The 14,110-nt window shown below is 44.5% G+C and overlaps 7 non-coding genes across 7 annotated transcripts; all 7 read right to left on the bottom strand.

Moving 5' to 3' along the window:
- Positions 1 to 1,706: 1,706 nt before the first annotated feature.
- Positions 1,707 to 1,789, bottom strand: trnal-cag (transfer RNA leucine (anticodon CAG)). The gene has a single exon. It is a non-coding gene; the product is annotated as a tRNA-Leu (tRNA).
- Positions 1,790 to 4,739: 2,950 nt separating this feature from the next.
- On the bottom strand, positions 4,740 to 4,822 carry trnal-cag (transfer RNA leucine (anticodon CAG)). Its single transcript has one exon. It is a non-coding gene; the product is annotated as a tRNA-Leu (tRNA).
- A 781-nt stretch (positions 4,823 to 5,603) lies between these two features.
- On the bottom strand, positions 5,604 to 5,686 carry trnal-cag (transfer RNA leucine (anticodon CAG)). The gene has a single exon. It is a non-coding gene; the product is annotated as a tRNA-Leu (tRNA).
- Positions 5,687 to 8,195: 2,509 nt separating this feature from the next.
- trnal-cag (transfer RNA leucine (anticodon CAG)) lies at positions 8,196 to 8,278 on the bottom strand. Its single transcript has one exon. It is a non-coding gene; the product is annotated as a tRNA-Leu (tRNA).
- A 2,516-nt stretch (positions 8,279 to 10,794) lies between these two features.
- On the bottom strand, positions 10,795 to 10,877 carry trnal-cag (transfer RNA leucine (anticodon CAG)). The gene has a single exon. It is a non-coding gene; the product is annotated as a tRNA-Leu (tRNA).
- Positions 10,878 to 11,658: 781 nt separating this feature from the next.
- trnal-cag (transfer RNA leucine (anticodon CAG)) lies at positions 11,659 to 11,741 on the bottom strand. The gene has a single exon. It is a non-coding gene; the product is annotated as a tRNA-Leu (tRNA).
- Positions 11,742 to 13,393: 1,652 nt separating this feature from the next.
- On the bottom strand, positions 13,394 to 13,476 carry trnal-cag (transfer RNA leucine (anticodon CAG)). Its single transcript has one exon. It is a non-coding gene; the product is annotated as a tRNA-Leu (tRNA).
- Positions 13,477 to 14,110: the final 634 nt, after the last annotated feature.

The following is a 14,110-nucleotide window of genomic DNA, read 5'->3' as shown; positions in this document are numbered from 1 at the left end:
CCAGTGGAGACTGCGACCTGAACGCAGCGCCTTAGACCGCTCGACCATCCTGACGTATTGCATCAGACCCTTCGAATCAATCAACAAAAAACGCCATCATGGTTACTGCTCTCGTATGTTCAAATGTCTGTAAAACAAGGGCCGATAATAAACCCCAGCTACCATGCGCTGTAACGTTACCATTGTTAGATGGGTTACACTACTGACATAAACTAATGCACACACACACGCACGTTTACGAGCACACGCACACACAGATTGAGGCAGAAAGACAATCCTCTCATTTCCATTTTCCACTACCCCACCGTAGCCAGCCAGTCACTTTGAGTTTAAATCTCCTTACCTTTTCCAAATGTTCTCCATGTTACAAAGTTTGAACAGATAATCACAATCAACGAGAGCCAAATGAAATGTCAGAAGTGGGATTCGAACCCACGCCTCCAGAAGAGACTGCGACCTGAACGCAGCGCCTTAGACCGCTCGGCCAACCTGACGTATTGTATAAGACCCTTCAAATCAATCAACGCAACACACCATCATGGTTACTGCTCTCGTATGTTCAAATGTCCGTAAAACAAGGACCGATAATAAACCACAGCTTCCATGCGCTGTAACCTTACCATAGTTACATGGATTACACTACTTACATAAACTAATGCACAGACACGGACGTGCACACACACAGATTGAGCCAAAAAGACACCCATCTCATTACCCTTTTACACTACCCCACCGCAGCCAGCCAATCATTTTGAGTTTAAATCTCCTTACCTTTTCCAAATGTTGCCCATATTACAAAGTTTGAACTGATAATCACAAACATCGAGATCCAATTGTAGTGTCAGAAGTTGGATTCGAACCCACGCCACCAGAAGAGACTGCGACCTGAACGCAGAGCCTTAGACCGCTCGGCCATCCTGACGAATTTCAACATTTCCCTTCGAATCAATCAACACAACACACCATCATGGTTACTGCACTCGTATGTTCAAATGTTCGTAAAACAAGGACCGATTATAAACCCCAGCTACCATGCTCTGTAACCTTACAATAGTTACATGGATTACACTACTTACATGAACTAATGCACACACATGCACGTGCACACACACAGATTGAGACAGATTGACACCCCTCTCATTACCAATTTCCTCTACCCCACCGTAGCCAGCCAGTCACTTTGAGTTTAAACCTCCTTACCTTTTTCAAATGTTCTCCATATAACATAGTTTGAACAGATAACAACAATCAACGAGATCCAAATATTATGTCAGACGTGGGATTCGAACCCACGCCTCCAGAGGAGACTGCGACCTGAACGCAGCGACTTAGACCGCTCGGCCATCCTGACGTATTACATCTGACCCTTCGAATCAATCAACAAAAAACGCCATCATGGTTACTGCTCTCGTATGTTCAAATGTCCGTAAAACAAGGACCGATAATAAACCCCAGCTACCATGCGCTGTAACGTTACCATTGTTACATGGGTTACACTACTTACATAAACTAATGCACACTTACGCACGTTTACGAGCACACGCACACTCAGATTGAGACAGAAAGACACCCCTCTCATTTCCAATTTCCACTACCCCACCGTAGCCTGCCAGTCACTTTGAGTTTAAATCTCCTTACCTTTTCCAAATGTTCTCCATGTTACAAAGTTTGAACAGATAATCACAATCAACGAGAGCCAAATGAAATGTCAGAAGTGGGATTCGAACCCACGCCTCCAGAGGAGACTGCGACCTGAACGCAGCGCCTTAGACCGCTCGGCCATCCTGACGTTTTTTAACCTAGTCTACGAATCAATCAACAAAAAACGCCATCATGGTTACTGCTCTCGTATGTTCAAATGTCCGTAAAACAAGGACCGATAATAAACCCCAGCTACCATGCGCTGTAACGTTACCATTGTTACATGGGTTACACTACTTACATAAACTAATGCACACACACGCACGTTTACGTGCAGACGCACACACAGAAAGACACCCCTCTCATTTCCAATTTCCACTACCCCACCGTAGCCAGCCAGTCACTTTGAGTTTAAATCTCCTTACCTTTTCCAAATGTTCTCCATATTACAAAGTTTGAACAGATAATCACAATCAAAGAGATCCAAATGAAGTGTCAGAAGTGGGATTCGAACCCACGCCTCCAGGGGAGACTGCGACCTGAACGCAGCGCCTTAGACCGCTCGGCCATCCTGACTTATTTCATCAGACCCTTCGAATCAATAAACACAACACACCATCATGGTTACTGCTCTCGTATGTACAAATGTCCGTAAAACATGGACCCATAATAAACCCCAGCTACCATGTGCTGTAACCTTACCATAGTTACATGGATTACACTACTTACATAAACTAATGCACAGACACGGACGTGCACACAAAGATTCAGACAGAAAGACACCCGTCTCATTTCCCCTTTCTACTACCCCAAAGTAGCCAGCCAGTCACTTTGAGTTTAAACCTCCTTACCTTTTCCACATGTTCTTCATATTACAATGTTTGAACAGTTAGTCACAATCAACGAGATCCAAATATAATGTCAGAAGTGGGAATCGAACCCACGCCTCCAGTGGAGACTGCGACCTGAACGCAGCGCCTTAGACCGCTCGGCCAGCCTGACGTATTGCATCAGACCCTTCGAATCAATCAACAAAAAACGCCATCATGGTTACTGCTCTCGTATGTTCAAATGTCTGTAAAACAAGGGCCGATAATAAACCCCAGCTACCATGCGCTGTAACGTTACCATTGTTAGATGGGTTACACTACTGACATAAACTAATGCACACACACACACGCACGTTTACGAGCACACGCACACACAGATTGAGGCAGAAAGACAATCCTCTCATTTCCATTTTCCACTACCCCACCGTAGCCAGCCAGTCACTTTGAGTTTAAACCTCCTTACCTTTTCCACATGTTCTTCATATTACAATGTTTGAACAGTTAGTCACAATCAACGAGATCCAAATATAATGTCAGAAGTGGGAATCGAACCCACGCCTCCAGTGGAGACTGCGACCTGAACGCAGCGCCTTAGACCGCTCGGCCAGCCTGACGTATTGCATCAGACCCTTCGAATCAATCAACAAAAAACGCCATCATGGTTACTGCTCTCGTATGTTCAAATGTCTGTAAAACAAGGGCCGATAATAAACCCCAGCTACCATGCGCTGTAACGTTACCATTGTTAGATGGGTTACACTACTGACATAAACTAATGCACACACACACACGCACGTTTACGAGCACACGCACACACAGATTGAGGCAGAAAGACAATCCTCTCATTTCCATTTTCCACTACCCCACCGTAGCCAGCCAGTCACTTTGAGTTTAAATCTCCTTTCCTTTTCCAAATGTTCTCCATGTTACAAAGTTTGAACAGATAATCACAATCAACGAGAGCCAAATGAAATGTCAGAAGTGGGATTCGAACCCACGCCTCCAGAAGAGACTGCGACCTGAACGCAGCGCCTTAGACCGCTCGGCCAACCTGACGTATTGTATAAGACCCTTCAAATCAATCAACGCAACACACCATCATGGTTACTGCTCTCGTATGTTCAAATGTCCGTAAAACAAGGACCGATAATAAACCACAGCTTCCATGCGCTGTAACCTTACCATAGTTACATGGATTACACTACTTACATAAACTAATGCACAGACACGGACGTGTGCACACACAGATTGAGACAAAAAGACACCCATCTCATTACCCTTTTACACTACCCCACCGCAGCCAGCCAATCATTTTGAGTTTAAATCTCCTTACCTTTTCCAAATGTTGCCCATATTACAAAGTTTGAACTGATAATCACAAACATCGAGATCCAATTGTAGTGTCAGAAGTTGGATTCGAACCCACGCCACCAGAGGAGACTGCGACCTGAACGCAGAGCCTTAGACCGCTCGGCCATCCTGACGAATTTCAACATTTCCCTTCGAATCAATCAACACAACACACCATCATGGTTACTGCACTCGTATGTTCAAATGTTCGTAAAACAAGGACCGATAATAAACCCCAGCTACCATGCTCTGTAACCTTACAATAGTTACATGGATTACACTACTTACATGAACTAATGCACACACATGCACGTGCACACACACAGATTGAGACAGATTGACACCCCTCTCATTACCAATTTCCTCTACCCCACCGTAGCCAGCCAGTCACTTTGAGTTTAAACCTCCTTACCTTTTTCAAATGTTCTCCATATAACATAGTTTGAACAGATAACAACAATCAACGAGATCCAAATATTATGTCAGACGTGGGATTCGAACCCACGCCTCCAGAGGAGACTGCGACCTGAACGCAGCGCCTTAGACCGCTCGGCCATCCTGACGTATTACATCTGACCCTTCGAATCAATCAACAAAAAACGCCATCATGGTTACTGCTCTCGTATGTTCAAATGTCCGTAAAACAAGGACCGATAATAAACCCCAGCTACCATGCGCTGTAACGTTACCATTGTTACATGGGTTACACTACTTACATAAACTAATGCACACTTACGCACGTTTACGAGCACACGCACACTCAGATTGAGACAGAAAGACACCCCTCTCATTTCCAATTTCCACTACCCCACCGTAGCCTGCCAGTCACTTTGAGTTTAAATCTCCTTACCTTTTCCAAATGTTCTCCATGTTACAAAGTTTGAACAGATAATCACAATCAACGAGAGCCAAATGAAATGTCAGAAGTGGGATTCGAACCCACGCCTCCAGAGGAGACTGCGACCTGAACGCAGCGCCTTAGACCGCTCGGCCATCCTGACGTTTTTTAACCTAGTCTACGAATCAATCAACAAAAAACGCCATCATGGTTACTGCTCTCGTATGTTCAAATGTCCGTAAAACAAGGACCGATAATAAACCCCAGCTACCATGCGCTGTAACGTTACCATTGTTACATGGGTTACACTACTTACATAAACTAATGCACACACACGCACGTTTACGTGCAGACGCACACACAGATTGAGACAGAAAGACACCCCTCTCATTTCCAATTTCCACTACCCCACCGTAGCCAGCCAGTCACTTTGAGTTTAAATCTCCTTACCTTTTCCAAATGTTCTCCATATTACAAAGTTTGAACAGATAATCACAATCAAAGAGATCCAAATGAAGTGCCAGAAGTGGGATTCGAACCCACGCCTCCAGGGGAGACTGCGACCTGAACGCAGCGCCTTAGACCGCTCGGCCATCCTGACTTATTTCATCAGACCCTTCGAATCAATAAACACAACACACCATCATGGTTACTGCTCTCGTATGTACAAATGTCCGTAAAACATGGACCCATAATAAACCCCAGCTACCATGTGCTGTAACCTTACCATAGTTACATGGATTACACTACTTACATAAACTAATGCACAGACACGGACGTGCACACAAAGATTGAGACAGAAAGACACCCGTCTCATTTCCCCTTTCTACTACCCCAAAGTAGCCAGCCAGTCACTTTGAGTTTAAACCTCCTTACCTTTTCCACATGTTCTTCATATTACAATGTTTGAACAGTTAGTCACAATCAACGAGATCCAAATATAATGTCAGAAGTGGGAATCGAACCCACGCCTCCAGTGGAGACTGCGACCTGAACGCAGCGCCTTAGACCGCTCGGCCATCCTGACGTATTGCATCAGACCCTTCGAATCAATCAACAAAAAACGCCATCATGGTTACTGCTCTCGTATGTTCAAATGTCTGTAAAACAAGGGCCGATAATAAACCCCAGCTACCATGCGCTGTAACGTTACCATTGTTAGATGGGTTACACTACTGACATAAACTAATGCACACACACACGCACGTTTACGAGCACACGCACACACAGATTGAGGCAGAAAGACAATCCTCTCATTTCCATTTTCCACTACCCCACCGTAGCCAGCCAGTCACTTTGAGTTTAAATCTCCTTACCTTTTCCAAATGTTCTCCATGTTACAAAGTTTGAACAGATAATCACAATCAACGAGAGCCAAATGAAATGTCAGAAGTGGGATTCGAACCCACGCCTCCAGAAGAGACTGCGACCTGAACGCAGCGCCTTAGACCGCTCGGCCAACCTGACGTATTGTATAAGACCCTTCAAATCAATCAACGCAACACACCATCATGGTTACTGCTCTCGTATGTTCAAATGTCCGTAAAACAAGGACCGATAATAAACCACAGCTTCCATGCGCTGTAACCTTACCATAGTTACATGGATTACACTACTTACATAAACTAATGCACAGACACGGACGTGCACACACACAGATTGAGACAAAAAGACACCCATCTCATTACCCTTTTACACTACCCCACCGCAGCCAGCCAATCATTTTGAGTTTAAATCTCCTTACCTTTTCCAAATGTTGCCCATATTACAAAGTTTGAACTGATAATCACAAACATCGAGATCCAATTGTAGTGTCAGAAGTTGGATTCGAACCCACGCCACCAGAGGAGACTGCGACCTGAACGCAGAGCCTTAGACCGCTCGGCCATCCTGACGAATTTCAACATTGCCCTTCGAATCAATCAACACAACACACCATCATGGTTACTGCACTCGTATGTTCAAATGTTCGTAAAACAAGGACCGATAATAAACCCCAGCTACCATGCTCTGTAACCTTACAATAGTTACATGGATTACACTACTTACATGAACTAATGCACACACATGCACGTGCACACACACAGATTGAGACAGATTGACACCCCTCTCATTACCAATTTCCTCTACCCCACCGTAGCCAGCCAGTCACTTTGAGTTTAAACCTCCTTACCTTTTTCAAATGTTCTCCATATAACATAGTTTGAACAGATAACAACAATCAACGAGATCCAAATATTATGTCAGACGTGGGATTCGAACCCACGCCTCCAGAGGAGACTGCGACCTGAACGCAGCGCCTTAGACCGCTCGGCCAACCTGACGTATTGTATAAGACCCTTCAAATCAATCAACGCAACACACCATCATGGTTACTGCTCTCGTATGTTCAAATGTCCGTAAAACAAGGACCGATAATAAACCACAGCTTCCATGCGCTGTAACCTTACCATAGTTACATGGATTACACTACTTACATAAACTAATGCACAGACACGGACGTGCACACACACAGATTGAGACAAAAAGACACCCATCTCATTACCCTTTTACACTACCCCACCGCAGCCAGCCAATCATTTTGAGTTTAAATCTCCTTACCTTTTCCAAATGTTGCCCATATTACAAAGTTTGAACTGATAATCACAAACATCGAGATCCAATTGTAGTGTCAGAAGTTGGATTCGAACCCACGCCACCAGAGGAGACTGCGACCTGAACGCAGAGCCTTAGACCGCTCGGCCATCCTGACGAATTTCAACATTTCCCTTCGAATCAATCAACACAACACACCATCATGGTTACTGCACTCGTATGTTCAAATGTTCGTAAAACAAGGACCGATAATAAACCCCAGCTACCATGCTCTGTAACCTTACAATAGTTACATGGATTACACTACTTACATGAACTAATGCACACACATGCACGTGCACACACACAGATTGAGACAGATTGACACCCCTCTCATTACCAATTTCCTCTACCCCACCGTAGCCAGCCAGTCACTTTGAGTTTAAACCTCCTTACCTTTTTCAAATGTTCTCCATATAACATAGTTTGAACAGATAACAACAATCAACGAGATCCAAATATTATGTCAGACGTGGGATTCGAACCCACGCCTCCAGAGGAGACTGCGACCTGAACGCAGCGCCTTAGACCGCTCGGCCATCCTGACGTATTATATCTGACCCTTCGAATCAATCAACAAAAAACGCCATCATGGTTACTGCTCTCGTATGTTCAAATGTCCGTAAAACAAGGACCGATAATAAACCCCAGCTACCATGCGCTGTAACGTTACCATTGTTACATGGGTTACACTACTTACATAAACTAATGCACACTTACGCACGTTTACGAGCACACGCACACTCAGATTGAGACAGAAAGACACCCCTCTCATTTCCAATTTCCACTACCCCACCGTTGCCTGCCAGTCACTTTGAGTTTAAATCTCCTTACCTTTTCCAAATGTTCTCCATGTTACAAAGTTTGAACAGATAATCACAATCAACGAGAGCCAAATGAAATGTCAGAAGTGGGATTCGAACCCACGCCTCCAGAGGAGACTGCGACCTGAACGCAGCGCCTTAGACCGCTCGGCCATCCTGACGTTTTTTAACCTAGTCTACGAATCAATCAACAAAAAACGCCATCATGGTTACTGCTCTCGTATGTTCAAATGTCCGTAAAACAAGGACCGATAATAAACCCCAGCTACCATGCGCTGTAACGTTACCATTGTTACATGGGTTACACTACTTACATAAACTAATGCACACACACGCACGTTTACGTGCAGACGCACACACAGATTGAGACAGAAAGACACCCCTCTCATTTCCAATTTCCACTACCCCACCGTAGCCAGCCAGTCACTTTGAGTTTAAATCTCCTTACCTTTTCCAAATGTTCTCCATATTACAAAGTTTGAACAGATAATCACAATCAAAGAGATCCAAATGAAGTGTCAGAAGTGGGATTCGAACCCACGCCTCCAGGGGAGACTGCGACCTGAACGCAGCGCCTTAGACCGCTCGGCCATCCTGACTTATTTCATCAGACCCTTCGAATCAATAAACACAACACACCATCATGGTTACTGCTCTCGTATGTACAAATGTCCGTAAAACATGGACCCATAATAAACCCCAGCTACCATGTGCTGTAACCTTACCATAGTTACATGGATTACACTACTTACATAAACTAATGCACAGACACGGACGTGCACACAAAGATTGAGACAGAAAGACACCCGTCTCATTTCCCCTTTCTACTACCCCAAAGTAGCCAGCCAGTCACTTTGAGTTTAAACCTCCTTACCTTTTCCACATGTTCTTCATATTACAATGTTTGAACAGTTAGTCACAATCAACGAGATCCAAATATAATGTCAGAAGTGGGAATCAAACCCACGCCTCCAGTGGAGACTGCGACCTGAACGCAGCGCCTTAGACCGCTCGGCCAGCCTGACGTATTGCATCAGACCCTTCGAATCAATCAACAAAAAACGCCATCATGGTTACTGCTCTCGTATGTTCAAATGTCTGTAAAACAAGGGCCGATAATAAACCCCAGCTACCATGCGCTGTAACGTTACCATTGTTAGATGGGTTACACTACTGACATAAACTAATGCACACACACACGCACGTTTACGAGCACACGCACACACAGATTGAGGCAGAAAGACAATCCTCTCATTTCCATTTTCCACTACCCCACCGTAGCCAGCCAGTCACTTTGAGTTTAAATCTCCTTACCTTTTCCAAATGTTCTCCATGTTACAAAGTTTGAACAGATAATCACAATCAACGAGAGCCAAATGAAATGTCAGAAGTGGGATTCGAACCCACGCCTCCAGAAGAGACTGCGACCTGAACGCAGCGCCTTAGACCGCTCGGCCAACCTGACGTATTGTATAAGACCCTTCAAATCAATCAACGCAACACACCATCATGGTTACTGCTCTCGTATGTTCAAATGTCCGTAAAACAAGGACCGATAATAAACCACAGCTTCCATGCGCTGTAACCTTACCATAGTTACATGGATTACACTACTTACATAAACTAATGCACAGACACGGACGTGCACACACACAGATTGAGACAAAAAGACACCCATCTCATTACCCTTTTACACTACCCCACCGCAGCCAGCCAATCATTTTGAGTTTAAATCTCCTTACCTTTTCCAAATGTTGCCCATATTACAAAGTTTGAACTGATAATCACAAACATCGAGATCCAATTGTAGTGTCAGAAGTTGGATTCGAACCCACGCCACCAGAGGAGACTGCGACCTGAACGCAGAGCCTTAGACCGCTCGGCCATCCTGACGAATTTCAACATTTCCCTTCGAATCAATCAACACAACACACCATCATGGTTACTGCACTCGTATGTTCAAATGTTCGTAAAACAAGGACCGATAATAAACCCCAGCTACCATGCTCTGTAACCTTACAATAGTTACATGGATTACACTACTTACATGAACTAATGCACACACATGCACGTGCACACACACAGATTGAGACAGATTGACACCCCTCTCATTACCAATTTCCTCTACCCCACCGTAGCCAGCCAGTCACTTTGAGTTTAAACCTCCTTACCTTTTTCAAATGTTCTCCATATAACATAGTTTGAACAGATAACAACAATCAACGAGATCCAAATATTATGTCAGACATGGGATTCGAACCCACGCCTCCAGAGGAGACTGCGACCTGAACGCAGCGCCTTATACCACTCGGCCATCCTGACGTATTAAATCTGACCCTTCGAATCAATCAACAAAAAACGCCATCATGGTTACTGCTCTCGTATGTTCAAATGTCCGTAAAACAAGGACCGATAATAAACCCCAGCTACCATGCGCTGTAACGTTACCATTGTTACATGGGTTACACTACTTACATAAACTAATGCACACTTACGCACGTTTACGAGCACACGCACACTCAGATTGAGACAGAAAGACACCCCTCTCATTTCCAATTTCCACTACCCCACCGTAGCCTGCCAGTCACTTTGAGTTTAAATCTCCTTACCTTTTCCAAATGTTCTCCATGTTACAAAGTTTGAACAGATAATCACAATCAACGAGAGCCAAATGAAATGTCAGAAGTGGGATTCGAACCCACGCCTCCAGAGGAGACTGCGACCTGAACGCAGCGCCTTAGACCGCTCGGCCATCCTGACGTTTTTTAACCTAGTCTACGAATCAATCAACAAAAAACGCCATCATGGTTACTGCTCTCGTATGTTCAAATGTCCGTAAAACAAGGACCGATAATAAACCCCAGCTACCATGCGCTGTAACGTTACCATTGTTACATGGGTTACACTACTTACATAAACTAATGCACACACACGCACGTTTACGTGCAGACGCACACACAGATTGAGACAGAAAGACACCCCTCTCATTTCCAATTTCCACTACCCCACCGTAGCCAGCCAGTCACTTTGAGTTTAAATCTCCTTACCTTTTCCAAATGTTCTCCATATTACAAAGTTTGAACAGATAATCACAATCAAAGAGATCCAAATGAAGTGTCAGAAGTGGGATTCGAACCCACGCCTCCAGGGGAGACTGCGACCTGAACGCAGCGCCTTAGACCGCTCGGCCATCCTGACTAATTTCATCAGACCCTTCGAATCAATAAACACAACACACCATCATGGTTACTGCTCTCGTATGTACAAATGTCCGTAAAACATGGACCCATAATAAACCCCAGCTACCATGTGCTGTAACCTTACCATAGTTACATGGATTACACTACTTACATAAACTAATGCACAGACACGGACGTGCACACAAAGATTGAGACAGAAAGACACCCGTCTCATTTCCCCTTTCTACTACCCCAAAGTAGCCAGCCAGTCACTTTGAGTTTAAACCTCCTTACCTTTTCCACATGTTCTTCATATTACAATGTTTGAACAGTTAGTCACAATCAACGAGATCCAAATATAATGTCAGAAGTGGGAATCGAACCCACGCCTCCAGTGGAGACTGCGACCTGAACGCAGCGCCTTAGACCGCTCGGCCATCCTGACGTATTGCATCAGACCCTTCGAATCAATCAACAAAAAACGCCATCATGGTTACTGCTCTCGTATGTTCAAATGTCTGTAAAACAAGGGCCGATAATAAACCCCAGCTACCATGCGCTGTAACGTTACCATTGTTAGATGGGTTACACTACTGACATAAACTAATGCACACACACACGCACGTTTACGAGCACACGCACACACAGATTGAGGCAGAAAGACAATCCTCTCATTTCCATTTTCCACTACCCCACCGTAGCCAGCCAGTCACTTTGAGTTTAAATCTCCTTACCTTTTCCAAATGTTCTCCATGTTACAAAGTTTGAACAGATAATCACAATCAACGAGAGCCAAATGAAATGTCAGAAGTGGGATTCGAACCCACGCCTCCAGAAGAGACTGCGACCTGAACGCAGCGCCTTAGACCGCTCGGCCAACCTGACGTATTGTATAAGACCCTTCAAATCAATCAACGCAACACACCATCATGGTTACTGCTCTCGTATGTTCAAATGTCCGTAAAACAAGGACCGATAATAAACCACAGCTTCCATGCGCTGTAACCTTACCATAGTTACATGGATTACACTACTTACATAAACTAATGCACAGACACGGACGTGCACACACACAGATTGAGACAATAAGACACCCATCTCATTACCCTTTTACACTACCCCACCGCAGCCAGCCAATCATTTTGAGTTTAAATCTCCTTACCTTTTCCAAATGTTGCCCATATTACAAAGTTTGAACTGATAATCACAAACATCGAGATCCAATTGTAGTGTCAGAAGTTGGATTCGAACCCACGCCACCAGAGGAGACTGCGACCTGAACGCAGAGCCTTAGACCGCTCGGCCATCCTGACGAATTTCAACATTTCCATTCGAATCAATCAACACAACACACCATCATTGTTACTGCACTCGTATGTTCAAATGTTCGTAAAACAAGGACCGATAATAAACCCCAGCTACCATGCTCTGTAACCTTACAATAGATACATGGATTACACTACTTACATGAACTAATGCACACACATGCACGTGCACACACACAGATTGAGACAGATTGACACCCCTCTCATTACCAATTTCCTCTACCCCACCGTAGCCAGCCAGTCACTTTGAGTTTAAACCTCCTTACCTTTTTCAAATGTTCTCCATATAACATAGTTTGAACAGATAACAACAATCAACGAGATCCAAATATTATGTCAGACGTGGGATTCGAACCCACGCCTCCAGAGGAGACTGCGACCTGAACGCAGCGCCTTAGACCGCTCGGCCATCCTGACGAATTACATCAGACCCTTCGAATCAATCAACAAAAAACGCCATCATGGTTACTGCTCTCGTATGTTCAAATGTCCGTAAAACAAGGACCGATAATAAACCCCAGCTACCATGCGCTGTAACGTTACCATTGTTACATGGGTTACACTACTTACATAAACTAATGCACACTTACGCACGTTTACGAGCACACGCACACTCAGATTGAGACAGAAAGACACCCCTCTCATTTCCAATTTCCACTACCCCACCGTAGCCAGCCAGTCACTTTGAGTTTAAATCTCCTTACCTTTTCCAAATGTTCTCCATGTTACAAAGTTTGAACAGATAATCACAATCAACGAGAGCCAAATGAAATGTCAGAAGTGGGATTCGAACCCACGCCTCCAGAGGAGACTGCGACCTGAACGCAGCGCCTTAGACCGCTCGGCCATCCTGACGTTTTTTAACCTAGTCTACGAATCAATCAACAAAAAACGCCATCATGGTTACTGCTCTCGTATGTTCAAATGTCCGTAAAACAAGGACCGATAATAAACCCCAGCTACCATGCGCTGTAACGTTACCATTGTTACATGGGTTACACTACTTACATAAACTAATGCACACGCACGTTTACGTGCAGACGCACACACAGATTGAGACAGAAAGACACCCCTCTCATTTCCAATTTCCACTACCCCACCGTAGCCAGCCAGTCACTTTGAGTTTAAATCTCCTTACCTTTTCCAAATGTTCTCCATATTACAAAGTTTGAACAGATAATCACAATCAAAGAGATCCAAATGAAGTGTCAGAAGTGGGATTCGAACCCACGCCTCCAGGGGAGACTGCGACCTGAACGCAGCGCCTTAGACCGCTCGGCCATCCTGACTTATTTCATCAGACCCTTCGAATCAATAAACACAACACACCATCATGGTTACTGCTCTCGTATGTACAAATGTTCGTAAAACAAGGACCGATAATAAACCCCAGCTACCATGCTCTGTAACCTTACAATAGTTACATGGATTACACTACTTACATGAACTAATGCACACACATGCACGTGCACACACACAGATTGAGACA

The sequence above is a fragment of the Gadus macrocephalus genome, chromosome 2 (assembly GCF_031168955.1).
Source record: "Gadus macrocephalus chromosome 2, ASM3116895v1".
NCBI classification, from domain to species: domain Eukaryota; kingdom Metazoa; phylum Chordata; class Actinopteri; order Gadiformes; family Gadidae; genus Gadus; species Gadus macrocephalus.
This window is presented reverse-complemented; position numbering and strand designations above follow the sequence as displayed.